This window comes from Podarcis gaigeae (genome assembly GCF_964106915.1).
Source record: "Podarcis gaigeae genome assembly, chromosome: 17".
Classification (NCBI taxonomy): Eukaryota; Metazoa; Chordata; class Lepidosauria; order Squamata; family Lacertidae; genus Podarcis; species Podarcis gaigeae.
Window position 1 is genome coordinate 12,055,181 of NC_139694.1, and position 10,651 is coordinate 12,065,831.

Here is a 10,651-nt window from a genome sequence, read left to right on the forward strand (position 1 = left end):
CTTCACTTATTAATGCAACATACCATCCAAACTATTTCATCTGTCACAGTTGATCTCACTGTTCTGTTGGTATACAACATGTTATGATTTTAATATGTGGTAAAGAGATGTGAAGACTGAAGAAAACTATTCAGCATTGGGGTTTTTAAGCCAGCACTTTATAAATCAGACACTGTGGTCAAAGAGTTTTGAACTTAAGCACTATTTAAGCACCATGTCAGCCAAGCACTATTTTAAAAAAAATAAAATATCAATGGCTTGATATTTAACATGGATTTCCAATTTAATGTAAAAGTATACGTATATATATTAAATGGTTACAAAAGTCATAACTAGCTTTCAACCAATAAAAGATAATAAAGATAATTTACCAATCTACAGAAAGAAAACAAATTTGAAAGAAACTAAGGGACTATTGAGTCTTTGAGGGGAACAGGAAGAAAACAGAAATAAAAGAAAACACAACTAAGGTCAATATTTATCCTTCCTAATTTTCCCTTCAGCAAAAAAAAATCCTAAAAGAACCAAAACAAAAAACTATACCCCAATATGAATGCTAACTCAGTTTGAGATCTCTGTAATTCCTTTTGATTACATGGTGTTTCATTTCAATTCTGTGCAGCATCTGAGGGCTCAACAAAATGAGAGTGCAGAACTGGTTCTCTAACAGTTTCTTTAAAAAGAAATTACAGCTGGAGGGGTTTCAGAACCACTGTTAACCTTCCTCTCATGCCACTTACCTGACCTAAATCCCGCCTCCCACCCCACCCCACTGCTATCTGTGCTAAGGCGTAAAGCATACTGGAGCCCATATAGTGTCTGTATGTTTTGCCTCCCAAAGCACAGAGCAGCTCCAGAGAGCAATTTAGATCAGGATAAAATGGCACTGGGGTGGGGAAAGTAAAGCCCCCTTCTCAACACCTAATCTGCATGACACACACTCGGCTGCATTTGCCTTTCTGAAATGGAGGAAATCTAACCATGGACTCCCTCAGCAATTCAATATTGACTAGCTGAGACCAGGGGGTCACGATCCCCTCTTCCCATGTTCCTGTCTCCTCTACCACTAGTTCCTGTTTCTGAACCCGGTGTTGAATTAGTTCTGTTTATATCCGGAACTCTTCCAGGTGTCACAGGTTTTGCATTACCAGAGGTCACCGAGGGCTTCTTGAAAGACACAAAAACCACCACCACATGAGGTGGCAGCCTGGGAATTCCCGAGAACCACCAGTTTTGAAGTCCAAGCGTTGGCCTATGCTTGGTCCAATGTCCATTTCTAGGCTGTGAAAACAAAGCATGTTCTCATGTACGCTGGTAATTTCATTGCACAATGAAGACAAGTGGAAACATCTATTTTGATCTGCTAGGGTCTTGGAGAGAGATCAGAGAAGAAGGTCACACCTACAACACACATTTTAAGTGCTCATATCACTTCAACAGTTAAGGCTTCCCACAAAGAATCCCAGGAACTATAGTTTGTTACGGGTGCTGGGAAGCTTAACCATGTAAGGGAGTCTCCGGACAGCTCTCTGCACTCTTTAGAAACTCCAGTTCCTGAGATTCTCTGCGGGAAGCCGTGGTTTGTTGAAATGGTATTAAGAGTGTTTTGAATGGATGGTTTGGATGTGACTGGAGACCAGATTCTGAACATTCCCTTTCAGAATCATAAGGGCTGTTCAGCCCCACTGAGCCAGCACCAAATGAGACCTTCCTCAGTTCTGGATGGACATATCCCCCTACCATCCTGATTTGACCAGGACAGCCCAGAATTACAGAAACCATCCTGGCTTCCGAATGGATCCTAGAATGTCTTGGTTTTTTTTGCTCCACACTCTCTCGTAAGACAGCAGGACCAAAAGACATGTGTTTTTGCATGGGGCTGGTGTGTGGACATGCGCTCCACAGCACTGGGAGGAGTGGGGATCTGAGCTGAGGGTAGGAGCACATCGGCTCCTGAAGAATGGAGTCTCCTTGCGCTACTGGTCTCTGTCTCCTGCTTTCCGTCGCACTGTTGAACCTATGCCCCTACCAGGTCTTGGCTCATGCTTTGGCCCAGGGGTAAGGGGAGGGCCCCCTCCCTTGCTGCTTTTGCCCCTGTTTGGCAGTGGGGTGGGGTGGTGCAATTGCCTCTGCAAACTGGATCTGGGGGGTCCCACGTCCCGTTTTTCATCATCTCCGATTTGGGAGGGTATGCTGTGAACTGGCTGGTCACACATAAAAGACAGTGTGCTTTAGTGTCACATGCACCACTCTCTTGAACGGTGCGGCTGCCTTGCATCAACAGGAGGACCGGCCCATCCATTAACCTCAGTGAGGCAGCAGACTGGAGGGGCAGCAGATCCAAGCTCCCATGGAGGAGGATGCTTGCCACCTTCTGCACTTGCCACCCGCTGGCATCACCTGTGAAGAGCAGAACCTGCTTCTCTCAGGCCTCCCTTTTTCTCCTCCGCTGTCTTCAGTGTGCTGGGGCTTCCTTGGGCCACCTCCAGTTGCTTCAGGCAGCAGAGGAGGAGGACGGTGAGGTGGTGAAAAAGAAGGCAGCAGGGAGGGAGGATAAGCCATTTTCTCTTTTGCCTCAGGCGGCAAAATGTCTTGGGCCAGCCCTGTTCAGCAGTTTTAAAAATTCCTTCTGCTCTATCAAACGCCTTTTGTGCTTACATTAAGAGGCACTAGGGGAAACATTTTTATTTTTTTTGCTAAATATGCCTTGGCAAGGTTCACAACCAGCACAACACAGCAGAGCGCAAAGTTTAGGCTGTGACTTCAGTCAATTGGACAGACAGATCAAGCTGTTAGATGGCGACTGTCGCGAAGTAATTATACTCACTCTGCGCACCGAGCGAGAGGAACCCATGGCGACAAATAAAAAGAGCAGCAACAGGATGGCGGGTCTCATCTGGTACAGATGATTTCTGTTGGGAGAGAAACCAGCTGAGTGACATGAAGCAAGTGCCAGTTGCACTCCAGGATAGAAAAAAATTGCCTCAGCCACATACCAGGATAATATACAAATTAGCTGGAACCTTACTCTCATAGCCAGGCTCAAAGTTCAGTGGGTGGGGGACACCGACAAAATAGGGGGGGGGCAGTTTTCCTTATGTACACATTGATTGCTTTACTTGTCTTCATTAAGGACATTATTCATGAGGATAATAATGTTTATTATTATTATTAACATTATTAATTAATATATTATATTATATTATATTATATTATATTATATTATATTATATTATATTATATTATATTATATTATATTATATTATATTATAAATAATTAATACCATATTTTTTGCTCTATAAGACTCACTTTTTCCCTCCGAAAAAGTAAGGGGAAATGTGTGTGCGTCTTATGGAGCGAATGCAGGCTGCACAGCTATCCCAGAAGCCAGAACAGCAAGAGGGATTGCTGCTTTCACTGTACAGCGATCCCTCTTGCTGTTCTGGCTTCTGAGATTGAGAATATTTTTTTTCTTGTTTTCCTCGTCCAAAAACTAGGTGCGTCTTGTGATCTGGTGAGTCTTATAGAGCGAAAAATACGGTATATTAATAGTAACAATAATATTATTGTTACCTCTGCAGGCCGTCTGGCAGTGGTAGGCCAGATTAGAGGGCACAACACCCTCCCATTGCCTCTCCATCTATTTTTTCCATCTTTGTTTTCATCCTTCCTCCCTCCCTCCCATCCTTTTCTTTTTGCTTCCTCAGCTTCCCTTAGCTCCAGTCACTTCCTTGTTCCCTCAGTTCCCCACCAACTCATTTCTTCTTTTTAGCTTTTTGCTACTCTTCCCCCCTTCTCCCTGCTTGCCAGTGGCGTAGCGTGGGTTGTCAGTACCCGGGGCAAGGCAAGTAATTTGCGGCCCCTAACCCGTGGATTTGCGCCCCCTAACCCTAACCCCCAGATGTTGCACCTGGTGCGGCCGGCCCCCCTGCACGCCCACACTACGCCACTGCTGCTTGCCTTCCCTGCTTTCTTTTCTTCCACCCTTCTCCTCCATCTCTCACTTCTTCCACTTCTTTCCAGACACCATCCCTTCTGAGTTCACACTTCCTTGCCTCCTCCAACCAACACAGTGCTTGCACTTCCGCTCCCACTTCCTCAATAATTTTAAATCTCTCCTTCAAAGGGACAACCACCTTATGACTGTCTAGTGTTATTACTGATCTTTCTAAACAGCTCTAGAAAGTTTTGCATTCATGTTGGGCCGAATATTCAGCCCACGTGAATTTCATTAGTTTCAGGTTGGGGTAAAAAAATGTCCCCCCAATATTGTGTTGAACTTTAGGGGTTGTGAGTGAACGCTAATATTTTTTTACTTACTTTGTGTGAGATGGCAGAAGGATTTGTTTCTTTCTTTTAACAACCTGAAGAATACTTTACTGCAGGGTCATGTGGTGACTTGCTGAATTGGCGTATGGCTATATCGGAAGTGTTAAAAAATTGGTGAATATGGAGACTTTGCAAAAAAAAACTTCTTGAAATATGACAACCCTAAGTAGTGTTGACGCGGTGGGACGCGGGTGGCGTTGTGGGTTAAACCACAGAGCCTAGGACCTGCCGATCGAAAGGTCGTGGTTCGAATCCCCGCGGCGGGGTGAGCTCCCGTCGTTCGGTCCCAGCTCCTGCCTACCTAGCAGTTCGAAAGCACCCCTAAGTGCAAGTAGATAAATAGGGACCGCTTTCTAGCGGGAAGGTAAACGGTGTTTCCGTGTGCTGCGCTGGTGCTGGCTCGCCAGAGCAGCTTCGTCACGCTGGCCACGTGACCTGGAAGTGTCTTTGGACAGCACTGGCTCCCAGCCTCTTGAGCAAGATGAGCATGCAACCCTAGAGTCGGTGACGACTGGCCCTGATGGGCAGGGGTACCTTTACCTTTACCTATGTAGTGTTATTGCCTGGAGTATTCTTGGGAGGAAAAGGTGACTAAAAGGTGGGGGGCAGGGTAAAGGATGTTTAAGTCCAGTCAAAGGTGACTATGGGGTTGTGGCACTCATCTCGCTTTCAGGCCGAGGTAGCTGGCATTTGTCCACAGACAGCTCTCTGGGTCATGTGGCCAGCATGACTAAACCACTTCTGGCACAAAGGAACACTGTGACAGAAACCAGAGCGCATGGAAACTCCATTTAACTTCCTGTCACAGCGGTACCTATTTATCTACTTGCACTAGCGTGCTTTTGAACTGCTAGGCTGGCAGGAGCTGGGACAGAGCAACGAGAGCTCACCACCACAGCAAGGATTCAAACCACCAACCTTCTGAGTGGCAAGCCCAAGAGGCTCAATGGTTTAGACCACAGTGCCACCCACATTGGCACTGTGGCTATCCCCATTGTTGCTGGTCTGATAAGAACATAGGAGCCCTAAGCTTCTGGTCTCCATAGTCCTTGCCAAACCACTCATTTCATAGGAGCTTCTGGTCTCCATAGTCCTTGCCAAACCACTCATTTCCTTTCTTGAAAGGGTTGACTGTTGAAGCAGAATAGAGAAATAGGCCATAGGAAAAGAAATTCAGTGTAGCATAGTGGTTCGAATATTGGCTTAGAAGTGGGGAATCCAGATTACAAATCCTTACTCGGTCACAAATCTGATTAGGTGACCTTGGGCTAGCCATTATCATTTGGTCCAACCTACCTCACAGGGTTGTTTTGGAAAAATATGGGGAGGACAGGGCCTTTTTTGCCTTCAACCGGAACTCACTGGAACTCAGTTCCAGCACCTCTCAGGTGGGCACCATTGACATTGTAAGAGAACAATGGAGGAGTTCATGGTGAGTTCCAGCACCTCTTTTTCTAGAAAAATAGGACTGGGTGAGGGACATGGAAAATCTTGTAAGCCCTGTTGAGCTCCTTGAAGAAAGAGTGGGATGTTTTCAACAATAATAATATTCATAATGGAAAAATATCAAATAATCAATATGTTACTTGAAAAAAGAAAATTTCTGTATTACTATACTGTTTAAGATAGGCAGAAAGATAGTTCATGAAGAGAGATCAATTCCAGATGCTTCAGTCAGTGAATTTCAGACAATGAAATTCACAGGTTCATGTGTTATGAAATCATATATTTTCTCAAAGATATGATCCCAGAAATCACTGAGTTATGGCTAATTTAAGCCCATGGACCCTTCTTCCTCTCTTGTAGTCATTTAAGGCTATTCTTCACTCAAAATTCATAAATTCATCAAGGGCCTGATTAAGCCCAGCTTCCACTTAGAAAATAATCGGTGAAAGCAGATTTAGATCTTAAGCATCACTCTACACGACAAGGAAAAATATAAAGCAACTTTGATTAGAAAAACAGATAATTTACCTACCTGTTGACTGTTCCTTCCTAATGCAACACTCCTAGAAAAACTGGTTGTGGCACCTTGGACCAGGTGTCCCACGGCAATCCACATTATTTATACCTGACCCCCTTTATCACCCAGCCTATTGGCTTCTCCAAAGTTGCATTAGTCACAGCAAAGGCAGTATCGCTGTTATCAGTGCACATCTTTGTTTTTTAAAAAATAAGCCCAAAACCTCATGTTTCATTCATGCAAACGTGTTAATGAATAATAATGTTTGTAGGGTTGAGATAAGAACTTAAGTCTGAAGGACCTGGAAACAAAAAGGATTTGTTGCCTCATCAAGATGAGCTTTGTGGTTTGGCTGATATGAATTAGAAGGAAAGGAATGACTGGGTTTTGTTCTTAAAGTCAACTATTGTGTGGTGATAATCCCTTAATTTGCTTTTGTTGTGCTTTGGTTTAGGAAGCCCAGAGACTGAAATGAGAGGTGGCCTATATGTTGCTGTGGCTTATGATGACAAGTTGCCCTACCAACACACCCACACTGACCATAACAGCACACCATGTGGTCATGGGTGTCATCTAGTGACTTTTACCATCCCCACTGGAAGCCACCAGGTCATGGATTTGGGGCAGAAATCTCATGGTGAGTTCTGCTGAAGAATACAACCAGGAAGTAAGTATGCTTTTTCAAATCTCACAAGCAAATGCCAATCTCCTTGCCATAGGAGCCAGTTTCGTGTTATGCCCCAAGTGATCTTCCCTAACCTGGTTAAACATGGGACTGTCATCAGACTGGGACCAATATCCTCCATTTTCCACAACCACCAGTCTTCAATTCACAGTAAGGTTGGTGGGACTTACTTTAATGACCAGCATTGAGTCCCTAACTCAAGGAAGTTGTTTCACAGCCTCACTTCCCTCTCTTGGGGAAGTGGGAGAAGCAGCAAAGAGTGACATTTAAGAAGGAAGGAGTATAAATCAGGTAAAATTGGGGAGTGAAGATCTTCATTCTGATGCTGATCTCCATGCTCCCTGCTCGTTTAAGATGCTTATATTCACCCCCTCCCCTTGTTTCCAATGCTAATCTTGACTCTCCCATTTCCAACATTTCTCCTGTGTTGTCTCCAGTGCTTTTTTTTTTTCCTGGGAGGACGCAGGGGGATGCATACACCGAAACATTTTGTGACTCTAAGTTTGGCCTCATTGAGGGGCAGTATTTCAATATGAATAGGAAAATGAGAGTACCCCTAAACATTTTTATTTTTTTTAGAAAATAAAAGCACGGGTTCTCTCTGTCTCCCTGCCCTTGTTTCAGATGCTGATCTTCTCTCCCAACATTTCCAATATGGTGGAACCTTGGTTTTTGAACGTAATCCATTCTGGAAGACCGTTTGGCTTCTGAAATGTTTGAAAACCGAGGATGAATGAGCTGGCTGCAAAGTCAAGGGGGGGATGAAAAACGTGCCTCAGAAGCTGTTCGACTTCCAAGGCATGTTCATAAACAGAAGCAATTACTTCCAGGTTTTCAGCGTTTGGGTTCTGAATTGTTCAGCTTCTGAGACGCTTGAAAACCAAAGTTCCACTGTATTCCCCAAGAGAAGATCAGGATTGGAAACAAGGGGGGGGCAAGGTGTGCAGCATCAGGGTGGTGGGGCGTGAGGGGCCTCAACAGTATATAAAAAGTATGTTTAGCAAACTACAATTGGGAGAGTTCAGGGGTGCCAACTTGAATAAAATATTGGGGGGGAGGTAAGCACTGCCCCACATTATTGATCAAATGATGCAGTGCACCCACACAATTTGAATGTCAATACCCATCAACTTGGAGGGCTGGCCCCCTCAAAGTCCCCTCAGCTCCTAGGAATTGACTCCTATGGAAGGGTTCTAATTTCTGATTTGCCTCAGGCGCCAAAATGTCTGGGGCCATCCCTGACAGGGAAGAGAGAGAAAGGGAGAAACAACCCACAGGAAACATAAGTAGATGCTGGACTTATTTATTCAAAGCAATATATTGCAAAGCGTAATTTTTTCCAAAAATTTAAATCTTGTATCATGCATTGTATCACGTGATTCGTTGCAACGGAAGCAAATTGTTTCTTAGAGAGCCTGTCTTGAAGAACACATCTCAGAGAGACCTGTTAATTGAAAAGAACAAATTGGTAATAATCAAATCCATAAGGGTGGAAAAAGCTCTTTTCATCTTCAGTTTATTCAGAACACATTCACACACAGACACAAACCAAACAGAGCCTGCTATTTTTATACTGGTTTAGCCAGAGAATTACCACTTGATTTTGTGTAGAAGATCAGTGAAGATCTACATCAGGAACAGTGGAGGGTAAAGATCTACACTGGGATCTGTTGCCTTTGGGGATCCTGCCGCCTGAGGCGGTCACCTCACCTTGCCTCATGGGAAGGCTAGCCTGGTCAGGTATACAACCACCAAAAACTGTTTACAAAATGTTTAGGGTTTTGTCCTAGAAACCATTCATGAAGTCATGAATCCAAGTTCTTCAGTGAAAAAGATAGAAGCTGGGCTTGAACCTTCATTGCAAGCAGTCACTGAATGACTGCTCAAAACAGCCCAGCTCACCTGGTCCCTAGCAGAGCGGCAGAAAACTCAATCCTTTACTACCATTTTAATGGGCACTTACCTCAACTGGTAGCGTTGACAGGGAGAAAGACATAATAATATTGTGGTTGTGAGAAATATGGATTCTGTGAGGGGTATCCATAAGGCCCTTGCGCAAAGTATGGATTCCGTGCATAGGAAGGGAAGGGAAAGTATGGATTCCTTGCATAGGAAGGGAAGTAGGCTGGTTGTGGACGGAAGCGTCTCCAATACCTTCTTTCGTTGCTTCCACTTCCACTCTTGCTAGCCTGGGAGGACAAAGGAGACAGAGGAGAACAATGGAGAGTTGGCATAGACATTGGTAAACATAAATGTATTTAACTCTGTGCTTATTCCCATGGTGAATTAATTAATTAAATAAAAATATTTCCCTCTTCCTATGCCATTACTTCATTTGTAGATATAAGGAGCCCTTTATGGCAAGTCAAAGTACATCATCAATCGTACCGCTTATCCAAACATGCAACTCTCCTAGCGAAATGCAAGCCAGCATGTGATCAGCCAGTCTACCATTTCTGCTGCCTGTCCAGAACTGCAAAAATGAGCCAAACAGGTGCCAACTCAAGGGGCCCCTGACACCCACATTTTTTTTGTTGTGGGTGCCCAGCGTCCATCCCCTGCCACCACTGCCCCCTACCACCGCTACCGCCCAGCCTTCGCCCACCACTGCCACATGCCACTGCTGCCTGACCTTCGCCTAACCCCCACTTCCCAGCCCTTGCTGCAATTTAACGGCAACTCTCAATGCCTACCTCAAAATGAGCAGTGAGGGCCAGAAGGCAGGCAAGAAGGATCAGAGTCTTCATTCTGCTTGTTTGATCCCTAAGAGCAATGAGCAAAAACAATCTCATAGAGTCAACACTGAATGCTAGCATTACCAAAACTGAACTTAGGTATTCACATGTGGACTGTGAGAGAGAGGGAGAATGGGCAGTGACAGAAATTAAGAACAGAAGTGGAGTGGAAGTGAACAATGTGGCTATATTTGACCAGAACATTCTGGGTATGTGGCATCTATCTCACTCCCAAAGTTGTTGTTGTTGTTACCTATAATTGGTGGTCCTAGCAATATTTAATTAACCTCTTTCACCAGGTATAGTTTCACCTGGAGATTTTCCTTTTATATATATATATATATATATATATATATATATATATATATATATGCAGGTTTTGGTGTCCTCGGGTGTCTTCCCGTGTAAAAGTTGGGGTGTCTAGGCGACGTTTCGACGAGGTCTCACTCGTCATCTTCAGGCTGGTGCTTTCGGCTTCTTGTTACTGGAACAGAGCGGGATCTCAATGTTTGAGTTCCTATAAATACTGTAGAGGGGGTGTGGTGTCTAGCCTCCAATGTTCTGGGCAGAGAGGAAGTTCCCAGGCTAGTGTGCCTTTTCTTCTTTTGTTCCTTAATTACTTGAGAGATACCTTGAGTACCTTAAGTGGTACTCAGGATATCACTCAAGAAGACACCCGAGGACACCAAAACCTGCATTCCTGTACCCGTGAAAATCTACGAAAGCATATATATATATATATATATATATTAGTTTTCTAACATATCATTTTCAACAATAAACATACTTTTACATCTTATTCAGTTTTTTTGACTTCCATCAGTCCTGTCCGAAAATTTTCCAATCTAATCTCTTAGTATGCATTTCTTATTTTCCCTATTACATTTCAAACTCATAACCAATATCTCTATCTTTTTTCTACTTTGTAACACTCCGTA

The 10,651-nt window shown here is 44.0% G+C and overlaps 2 long non-coding RNA genes across 2 annotated transcripts; both read right to left on the reverse strand.

The window, feature by feature from the left end:
- Positions 1-808: 808 nt before the first annotated feature.
- Positions 809-6,357, reverse strand: LOC310835387. Its single transcript, XR_014559625.1, has 4 exons — positions 6,309-6,357; positions 4,322-4,419; positions 2,828-2,912; positions 809-1,281 (listed from the first exon to the last, which is right to left on the reverse strand). It is a non-coding gene; the product is annotated as an uncharacterized lncRNA (long non-coding RNA).
- A 1,908-nt stretch (positions 6,358-8,265) lies between these two features.
- Positions 8,266-9,958, reverse strand: LOC310835292. Its single transcript, XR_014559516.1, has 3 exons — positions 9,672-9,958; positions 8,942-9,167; positions 8,266-8,422 (listed from the first exon to the last, which is right to left on the reverse strand). It is a non-coding gene; the product is annotated as an uncharacterized lncRNA (long non-coding RNA).
- Between the last annotated feature and the right edge of the window lie 693 nt (positions 9,959-10,651).